Below are 10,676 nucleotides of genomic sequence, written 5' to 3'. Positions count from 1 at the left end.
TGCAAAAGGGGAAAACGGCATTGCTTCAAACAGTAAAATGAAAATTATCAACCTAAATTGTAAATTAAAAATGAATTGAGACATATATCAATTTTGCACCAATATCACTAATGCAATTGATGGACCAAACATGAATCCCCTGGCTTAATCTATTTTTTGGCAAATCAGAACCCAAAAAAGAACCTATAACCCTAAACCCCCAAATTAAATTTCTTTTCAAATAAATTTCTAGTCACTTCTAGAGTTAGCTATTTATGATTTTGGTCTATGTCAAATTTTTCTTATGGATTTGATCTAATTTCCTAAATACAAGTGAAATCAATCCCTCTCATCATCTTAAATATAAATCAACTTCATACTTATGAGTTATGATTTGAAATATAAGTACTTATCTGTATGTGAAACTATATTAGTGACTAATTTTACTTAATTTTGATAAGTTTTATACCAAAATGATCTGGAATAGGATGATGTAAATACCATGATAAATCCCGTCTCTTAAGGGTCTAGTTCTTCCATGATCAAAGCTGCATATTCTTCAGCCTGCTGCTGTATGTTTGAGAGTTTGTTTGTTGTGGCACTAAGGCAGATGATCTGAAAACAGAATTGATCATTTGTGATCAAGTAAACTCCTATTCTCATGGGAACAAAATGCAAAGCTAGGAAAGGAAAAAAGGTTGCCGATAAAAACTATTTCATTATCTTCATTCTAATTTTTCTATTGATGAATTTAAAAAGAAAATTCAAATAAACCTCTTTAATTTCTTCCTCGGTGATTCTTCCATCTGCATCTTTATCAACCCTGCATTATTCCAAATGAAGGTTAACATACTTAACGGTGGAAATTAAAGAAAATACCAACCAATTTATTTTCCTAGTTCTAAAATTAAGTAAAGAGGTAATGAATTAGTTACATGTCAAAGATGGTTCTGAGCCTAGAATCAAAACTCTGGTCAGAAATTTGGTCCCAAAAGTCCTTCAATTGAGCCTTGTTAATTGAATCCCCATGAATATCCCTCCTCCTAGCCAAAGAATCAAAAAATACACCAGCATGCCTCAGATTCCTTGCTCATCCTTACATACAAACAATTCAACAAATTCGAACCATAGTTATCCAAACACTTCCTAAAAGAAAACTACTTAGAACAAGTCCTTATTTCACTCACTCTCTCACACACACAAATAATTTCACAAACACTTAGAAAGCAACAACAAAAAAATAGTGCAGATTTGTTATGAACTCTTCAATTTCAATTATTACCTATACATTTTCCAAAGAGAGAACGATGAAGCCATCCATCAGTTGAAGCAGAACATTTTCCAGGTGATTCACACATTATTTAAGGGATCAGACTTTCATAGCCATATTTTATTTTATTTTGAGTTCATCAAGAATCCAACAAATTTAGCTTAGAGACCTAATAATAAGAATTGAAACTACACAGTACTTGAAACTATTAATTAGTACAATTGAAAGAAAAAGAAAACTAATAATAAGAAACAAACATAATAAGCAACTAATCTTAGTATTCCTGCGCTGCAACTAATCATGGCCAAGCTCACCTGCGTTAACGGAATAAAACCCCTAAATTTACGAGTTCTCCTGCGCTGCAACAATAGTGACCGCGCAGCGAAGAGAAGATGAGTGGTGAAGATGAGTGAGCGCAGAGTCTTCCTGGAGTGGTGAGTGGTGACGCCATGAGTGGTGAGTGGTGATGGCAAACACTTTTCTCTGATTTGAGGGTGATGACGATGGTGAGGGCGGCGCAGCGACGATCAGTGCAAGATGGTGAAGAGGAGCGACGGTCAGTAGTGCAGCAATGTGAACAGTGGTGAGTGCGGGTGAGTGGTGAGTGGGGGACGACGACGGTCAATGGCGAGAGTGAGAGGGTTTCTTCTTGTAGTGAGAGGGTCAATGGCGAGAGCGAGAGTGAGAGGGGGGCAACGATGGTGAGCTTTGGAGGCAGGGCTTCTACTTCGCGATGAAGGTGATGAAGGTGATGAGTGAGCTTTCTAATGAGGATTTACGTGTAAGGTCCCACATCGGTTGGAGAGGGGAACGAAGCATGCCTTATAAGATGGTATCAGAGCAGTTCGCTCCTATAGAGCCTGATGGACGGATTGATTATGCCTCTGGGCATACTCTGGGTATCTATACATGCTATTTAGGGTATCTAACTGATATATGAGGCATGAATGCTCATGAGCATGCATTTGGGACTTTGAAATACTAAACTAGAGATATTGAGACTGATCACCTTGATATCACTTGTTTGGTGTGAACAGGAACCAAATGGCGTCTCGTGGGCACGGTCGTGAGCGTAATCAAGGTCAAGGATGGAGAGCTAATGAGGTAACCATACCAATAGATAGTTTGACCGATATCGTGACCGCAATGACGAGTGTTGCTGCTGCCATTGGTACTGTTGCTGCCGCGACCATCCGAGTAATGGATTGGATGGAACCACAAGCTGGAACTGGCAACAATGATGATAATGAATATGAAGGTGGACATAATGCTTCGAATACAGGGGTACCACTGAGTTATCTGGAGCAAGTTAACGTGGGTCAGGCAACGGGAGAAAGCTCAAAGAGGGCTGAGGTAGCAAGAAGTGATCACCGAGAACCCTTCACAAAGAAAAAGGGAAAGATTACACCGAGGAGCCAAACTTTCAAAAAGAATCGCTTTGTCGCTTCACATTCTCAGCGCTGGAGCAATAACCGAAGGAACGATAACCGTCTGGATCCGAATGCTGAAGGGAAAACTAGTACTCAACTGGATAATTTAAGGTGCCCAAGGTGCAAGAAGTACCATCCAAACAGACCGTGCAGGGCCGGATTAGGCGTATGTTACAAGTACGGGAGACCAGGGCATATGTCTTGGAATTGTCCATACAAAGAAAATCGGGATGCAACTGAATTTAATTCTCATAGCCGAGGTAATTTTAAACCATCAGTTGAATTTCTAATTTCCTTGGATACGGTTAATATGTAATACTCGTTCGTGATGTATGACAAGTTTCAGTAATCATGAGGTCCAAGTCGATAATTAGTCAAAAACTATTGGTTAGTGAGACGGAGTGACACTTAGCTACCTTAGAGGGGTGGTTAGACTTTTGAAGGTTAAGGATTAAGTAACGTAGTGGAAGCAGGTTGGACCATATCTAAGGAATCAGGAGTGTTGAGGGTTACACGAAATTATTGTTTGGAATTCAGTGACGGTGAAACTTTGAGGAAGAGGAGTAGAGCGAACACAACCTTTAGCTGTAAATTGTTAAGAGGTAAGTGAAGATGAAACCAAACCTCTATACGAGAGAGTTTCTAAGACAATTCTTGAAGGTGTGTCAGAACTTCCATTTCAAAGAGAAAGCGAGTTTGTGATAGACTTAGTGTCGGAAGCCGGATTTACTTCAATCGCACCACAAGCAAAGATATTATTATAATCGGTAGAATTTAGGATTGAGTGGAAGGGAGTAATAGAAGAGGGAATCACCTAACCAACTATTTCTTTGTGGGAAGCATCGGTTATTCTGGAGAAGAAGGAAGAGAACAGTAGGAAACCTTATGCAGAGAGAGTGTGCTAACGAACCTTCGCGACCCGATCTAATTCTTCTTTTGAAACCTGCATTGACATTCGATCCGGAGCTCTTCCTAAATAGCTTGACTACCTTTCTAACTTTACTCCTTGTGCGCATGAATATTGTTTCTTCCAGGATGAGTCTGAGCTTGTCTTGGTATAAGCGCGTAATCCTTGAATCTTGTATGCTCGCTATGACTAGAGTTGCCCCTATTCGCAAACCATGTTCTTCAAAATCAGCTGAGACTTCTTTGATTCTGTACGCTCTGTTCTTCCTACAAAAGGTCTCTAATTTGAACTCTTTTCTTGAGATACACCCAGGTTCCTCTCCTTGTGTATTCGATCATTTCGGTATATTCCTGATCAACCGTGTACAAGATTTCCTTTCTGACTTATTACAAACACCGTTTGTATTGCTCATTCATTTTTCGAGCTTAATGTCCTTTTGAAAATTAACATGAGCCTATATTAGTATCACGTATAAAATATAGTTATGACTGTGGAGATGTTGATTCCTTAAGAGCATGACTTTTGGATACGGAAGATGAAGCAGGTAAGCGTGCGCCGTCAGAAAGAGTTTTGGAGCTTTAAATTCTTGTCGACCACAAAGCCTATGATTAGTTTAATGCGCTAGAAATACACCGGTTACATAGATACCTGAATATGAAGAGAGCTTTCAAACTCCAAGAGAAGGATTAACCCCAAATCCAGTAATTAGAATACCCGAACTTATTTAACAACTCGGAATTAGTGCGATACATTACCAGAGTGGTTTAGGATACGTGTAAATACAACATCGTGAAGTGGTAACGGATGCCCTGAGTAAGAAGTTTCTGGAGAAATGCTTGGATATAAATTTCGGAGAAAGGAAGGCTAGATAAGTTGGAACTTTAAATTGAATATTAAGGGTATAGCTAAAGGAGTCAAACTAAATCTATTGCGGTTTTAAAACATAGCAAAGATGAAATGCAGGAAGCGTGAGGGGACGATAAAGACCTACCGAGGATGTCGAAGTCTGGCAAACGAAAGGGAACTAAGAAAAGATTTATATGTTTAATGTCGAAATAGAGATTGTAAAGTCAAAGACTTAAGGAGTGCAATAACGGTGATAAGGGGATACTAAGAGTACTGAAACCGGTTGAATCCAGAAGACACCAAGAGAGGGTTATGTGTTGAGGTCGAAAGTTGAAATAAGAAACTGTTGTTCGAAGCTTACAAGAGAAAATTTTCGAAGTTACCTTGAGATTTTTAAAACCTACCACGAATCCAAGAAGATATTTTGAGCAACCAGAAATGAAGAACGAGGTGGAAATCTATGTGATTACAAGTTTGACGTATGAGAAAGAAATGAGAGACCACCAGAAACCGTTCGAAATGTCACAGCCGTCGAAAGTTCTACATTAAAGGTAAAAGGGAATAGCTATCGATTTCGTAATAGATTGCCAAGGTCTAAGACAAAAGGTGATACTGTTAGGGAATCGTGGATCAAGTGATCAAGTCCGTTTTGCCCATCGGAGCAAACTACTTATTAGGAATACCAACGAGACTATACATCAGGGAGAAGGTGAGACTCTACAGTATGCTAAATAGCCTTGAATTAATTGGAAACTGGAACATCAAATGTCTTAATTCCTGAATTTGATAGCCGAGACAACAGAGGAAAAGTTACGCAAATTTGAGTAAAGATTCTCATTATGGGAGCCGACAAAAGAGATAGGCAGATCTAAGAAGTTAAATCCCGCCAAGTTAGCCTATTTCAAACTTTGGAGAGTATTGATGGTCAGTGGCGTGCCAAATAGTTTTTGTCGTACCTTTCGAACCTATTCCAACATACTCCGTATGTCGTAACTTCTGAAGCACGCCTCTAAATCAAATTCATGTCTTACAACCTAAGCCAGCTTAAATGAAAGGAGATGGACGTATCGAGTGATGAAGTCGGTTTCAAGAAACTCTGAATATACCAAAGGACTACCCACACCTCTTTTCAGATAATTGAATCTGAATTTTGAGGGCAAAATTCCTAATTTGGTGGGTAGAATGTAAACCCCGCTAAAATCGGAAAATAATTAGTCAATAAATCAAATTTTAAATAGGAAAATTAAAAATGCAAAACTAGTATCAAAATAGGATAGAGCTCGTCAAAACGAGAATTTTGATACCAATTTCGAAAATTTGGCCCAAAATCGGACCGGAAGGACCGAACCGGTTGAACCGGGGCCCGAACCGAGCCCGTGGGTCCAACCGGACCCAAACACTTAAAGAAGACAGCAGCTCCTTCTTCCCTCATTTGCATGCAACGCAGCAAAACAGATTTGGGGAGGAAGAAGAGCCCCCAAACCCTTAACCTCCTTTGATCCACCATAACTCTTCCGTCCGGGCTCCGATCGCCGCACCGTTTACGGCCACGCGCTCAGCGCGTCGAGCTCTACCTTTCTATCCGAACAATTTCATTGGTAAGTCTCCTATTAAGTTCAGAATCCCTATCCCTCTTTCTTTGGTAAACTTGGAAACCTATGGTGAATCTTGTCCAATTTCTATGTTCTAGGTTCAAGTTAGCTTCCGGAACTTGTGGGCTCAAGCTATTGAGCATATGGGTATGGTAAGAACACCCTAACCCTAGCTCAATCTTATTTTTGGTAATAGAAAACTGAATTGGAACATATATATGTGTATTAGGTGTAGTTTAAGAGGGTGTTTATGCATTGGACTTGAATTTGGATTACTTGGAGCTTTGTTGGTGACAAGGCTTACTTTGGGGCTGTTTGATTGAGCTTGGAGGGGCTGTGATTTTGTGTTGAGAGGCTGCCTTGGGTGAATTAAGTGATCGGCCAAGGTATGATTTAAGTTTTGCACGTTTAATATTTACGGTGTTGTGAAAACTTAGGTTAGAGGAACCATAGGATAAGTTGAATTGTTTGTTGTATTTAATGATTAGCCTTGTAATGTTGTTGGGATAGATTTGTTGGTGGATTTATATATTGAAATTATGAGATGTGGAAGTTATTAATGGTGTGCTCTTATATTTATTTATGATGGATTAGGATTGGTGTTTGTTAATAAGGATGTAGAGTTGTGTTGTGGTGGTATTGCATATGTTGTAACTAATTATGTAATGATCGAAATTGCATGAGACCAAGTCTGGGCTAAACTTGGGAATATAAGGAACTAAACTGGAAAATTTGGGACCTTTTTGTTAAATATACAATTTATGGAAAATTTTTAAAGTTTGGTTGTTAAATCTGTCCTGCAGCAGAAAAGGTCAAACAGGGCAGCAACTTGTTTGTCTTGCTGCAACTTTTACGAGTTGAGTTTTGGAGCAAAACTAATTTTTTTATAAAATTTGATTAACTTGATTTATTACTCTAAAACTTTAGAATTTTAAGAGTTGAGGATTGGGAGTTGTAAATTTTTGAATATTGGTGGTCAAAGCTGAAAAGAAACAGATTTCAGCAAGCTATGCATCAACTTCCAATACTTGTAGCTCTTAGAATTGAATAGCAATTGGGTTGCAATCAAGACACACTTGTTTCTAGATGAGCTAGGAGTTCCCAAATCAAAATTTAGCTTAATTGGAGTTTTGTAATTAAAGTTATTCAAATTGAAAGGTACTAAGCTTGTTGGTTTCTAAAGCAGATTTTGACTCATTTTTACTTAACTTCCAGGTAATGTAACTTCTTCATTAAAAATGGTATTAACTTAGAACTAATTGAGAAAGAAACCTGGATGAGTAAAGTTTGACTAAATTAATTTTTAAAGTCATTGGATTTAACTTGGATTTTATATTGAATTTTGAATATCACATGCTGCTGCTGTTTTTCTGGTTTTATGCACTGCATAACAGTCACGGTTTTTTCTTTATTCCTAAGGCTAGAAAAATCAGAAAATTATGATCTTTAATTTGTTAGAAATCTTATTTCAAGATGAACGCCTGGACATAAAGTTTGTGCAATTCTGATTTCATTTGCTATATTAGAAATAGAAAAGAAAATAGAGTGTTGAGAATGTCTTAGTGATAGTCATGGGTCCGAGAAGTCAAAGATTAATCTTCGTGTTACGTGAATGATTTAATGTTAGATTTGGGTTGATTTTAAGATTAATCGATATTAAAAAGGTTGAGAAGAGGATGGTAAATGGTTTGGTCAGGACCCGGAAAGGGTAAACGTAATGAATTATAAGGGAATGATGATGAAAAATGTGAAAGGGAAGTTGTTGATAAAAGAAGTTAACCTACCATGGCTTGATGAATGATTAAATAATGATTATGATTATGAAATGGCTTATGGATGATGATATCTGAGATACGAGTTTCCCTGGGTAAAAACCGTGGCTTGCCACCACGTGTTCCAGGTTGATTCTCGATACTCTGTTAACCCTACGTCGTAAGGGTGACCGGGCACGTATAAATTCCCGGGTATGGATAACCCCCATTGAGTGATTTATATGATGATTGAATGTGAACTCTATGCATAGACTCTTGGGGATGCGCGACGGGGGACAGTCTAAGGTTTTCGGACTTGTCGGGTTGGCTGGATAACCGACAGATGGGCCCCATCAGCCATAGGACAGGCATGCATCATATGCATTTGTTTGTTTTGATTGCTATGCATTTCCTGGGTTTGCCTAATTGATATATGTCACCTACTATCTGTTATACTTGCTATTTGTACTATCTGCTCATTACTTGTGCGTGAACTTGTTTGGTTGATTGTTTCTGTTGCATTCTGAATGATGAAAGGATGGAGGAAACGGAGGAAATGGTTTGGTGTTAGGTTAAGCTTGAACTTGAGTAAGTTAGGCAGATTTAGAATACCTACCCCTGTTTATGGCTTCTGTTTAGTACTTAAGTTGGATAATTGAATAACGGAGTTCTAGGACTGCCTATGGCATTCTCAGGACCGTATTTCTTATGCGCGTGGCACTTTTACCATGCTGAGAACCTCCGGTTCTCATTCCATATTGTATTGTTGTTTTTCAGATGCAGGTCGAGAGGCTCCTCACTAGGCGTCTGGATCCTGGAAAGCGAAGTAGTCCTTGGGTGTATTTTGGTTTTCTATTTGTATATATGTATTTAGCTTACTCTCCAAGTAACTTATGTATGCTGCTCCTCTTAGAGGTTGAGGGAGAGATAGGAGTTTATTTTGGTATTTTGGTATATTTTGGGGACACTTATGTATGTTTATATGTATATATGTATCCTCGGGTCAGCCTTAGCTTCGCAGGCTGAGTCAGAGGCTAGTTATGCTGTTCCTTGGCTTTTCTTTATCCCTTCATTTATTGCTTTATCATGTTCCTATTAGGTTTCTTAGCACGCAAGTAATCATTTCCTGAGCGTTGCGCTTTTTGTTTTGCGTTTTTGTTTTACCCATTTTTCAAGGCTCCTAGTTAAGTGTCTTTTCTCTATTATTATATATATATTACTATTCTTAGAGATCGTAATACCTTACTAACTCAGTCTTATGACTTAAGCATAAGACTAAGTATGGTAGGGTGTTACATAACAGCCCAGACCACCCGCTAGCACGATATTGTCCGCTTTGGCACACAAGGCCTCACGGTTTTGCCTTTGACGATAGGGATGATAGCCGAAGCCCCCACACTCACTCGTCAAAACGCGTCATGCTAGGGAAAGGTATCCACACCCTTATAAGGCATGCTTCGTTCCCCTCTCCAACCGATGTGGGACCTTACAATCCACCCCCCTAAGTGAGCCCAGCGCCCTCGCTGGCACATCGATTCGGGTTCTGGCTCTGATACCATCTGTAACAGCCCAGACCACCCGCTAGCACGATATTGTCTGCTTTGGCACACAAGGCCTCACGGTTTTGCCTTTGACGATAGGGATGATAGCCGAAGCCCCCCACACTCACTCGTCAAAACGCGTCATGCTAGGGAAAGGTATCCACACCCTTATAAGGCGTAGTCAATACCATTTTTAATGAAAAATTTACATTACATGGAAGTTAAGTAAAAATGAGACAAAATCTGTTTTAAAAACCAACAAGCTTAGTACCTTTCAATTGGAATAACTTTTATTACAAAACTCCAATTAAGCTAAATTTTGATTTGAGAACCCCTAGCTCATCCAGAAACAAGTGTGTCTTGGTTGCAACCCAATTTCTATTTAATTCTAAGAGTTACAAGCATTGGAAGTTGATGCATAGCTTGCTGAAATCTGTTTCTTTTCAGTTTTGACCACCAATATTCAAAAATTCACAGCTCCCAATCCTCAACTCTTAAAATTCTGAAATTTTAGAGAAATAAAGCAAGTTAATCAAATTTTATAACAAAATTAGTTTCGCTCCAAAACTCAACTCGTAGAAGTCGCAGCAAGACAAACAAGTTGCTGCCCTGTTTGATCTTTTCTGCTGCTGGACAGATTTAACAACCTAACTTTAAAAATTTGCCATAAATTGTATATTTAACAAAAAGGTCCCAAATTTTCCAGTTTAGTTCCTTATATTCCCAAGTTTAGCCCAGACTTAGTCTCATGTAATTCCGATCATTACATAATTAGTTACAACATATACAATACCACCACAACACAACTCTACATCCTTATTAACAAACACCAATTCTAATCCATCATAAATAAATATAAGAGCACACCATTAATAGCTTTCACACCTCATAATTCTAATATATAAATTCACTAACAAATCTATTCTAACAACATTACAAGGCTAATCATTAAATACAACAAACAATCTAACTTATTCTATGGTTCCTCTAACCTAAGTTTTCACAACACCGTAAATATTAAACGTGCGAAACTTAAACCATACCTTGGCCGATCACTTAATTCACCCAAGGAAGGCTCACAACTCAAAATTACAGCCCCTCCAAGCTCAATCAAACAGCCCCAAACCAAGCTTGATCACCAACAAGCCTCCAACAAGCATCAACATTCACATACACACTACCTAAACCACAATTAACACATCCAAACATAACAACTCAATACCCAAATTCCTAAATTCAGAAATTTCATTAGGGTTTAAGATCTCTTACCTTTACCCACTGATCCTTGGGAAATACCCACAAGAAATCAAGTCTAGTGGACCCCTAAAACATGAAAATCATCAAGGAATTGAGTTTCTCA

General features: G+C 38.6%; 2 long non-coding RNA genes across 3 annotated transcripts; one reads left to right on the top strand and one right to left on the bottom strand.

Annotated features, from left to right (window-relative positions):
- LOC107639301 lies at positions 481–1,013 on the bottom strand. Its single transcript, XR_001620057.2, has 3 exons — positions 915–1,013; positions 754–802; positions 481–594 (listed from the first exon to the last, which is right to left on the bottom strand). It is a non-coding gene; the product is annotated as an uncharacterized LOC107639301 (long non-coding RNA).
- LOC107639299 lies at positions 5,890–8,619 on the top strand. 2 transcript variants are annotated; one of them, XR_002360263.1, is made up of 4 exons: positions 5,890–6,030; positions 6,123–6,176; positions 6,254–6,410; positions 7,925–7,987. It is a non-coding gene; the product is annotated as an uncharacterized LOC107639299 (long non-coding RNA). The 2 variants fall into 2 exon arrangements; XR_001620055.2 differs by lacking the exon at positions 7,925–7,987 and adding an exon at positions 8,553–8,619 and having other exon boundaries at positions 5,891–6,030.

Source organism: Arachis ipaensis, chromosome B04, assembly GCF_000816755.2.
Source record: "Arachis ipaensis cultivar K30076 chromosome B04, Araip1.1, whole genome shotgun sequence".
Taxonomy (NCBI): Eukaryota; Viridiplantae; Streptophyta; class Magnoliopsida; order Fabales; family Fabaceae; genus Arachis; species Arachis ipaensis.
Note: the sequence above shows the minus strand (reverse complement) of the source record. Positions and strands in the feature narration are given on the sequence as shown.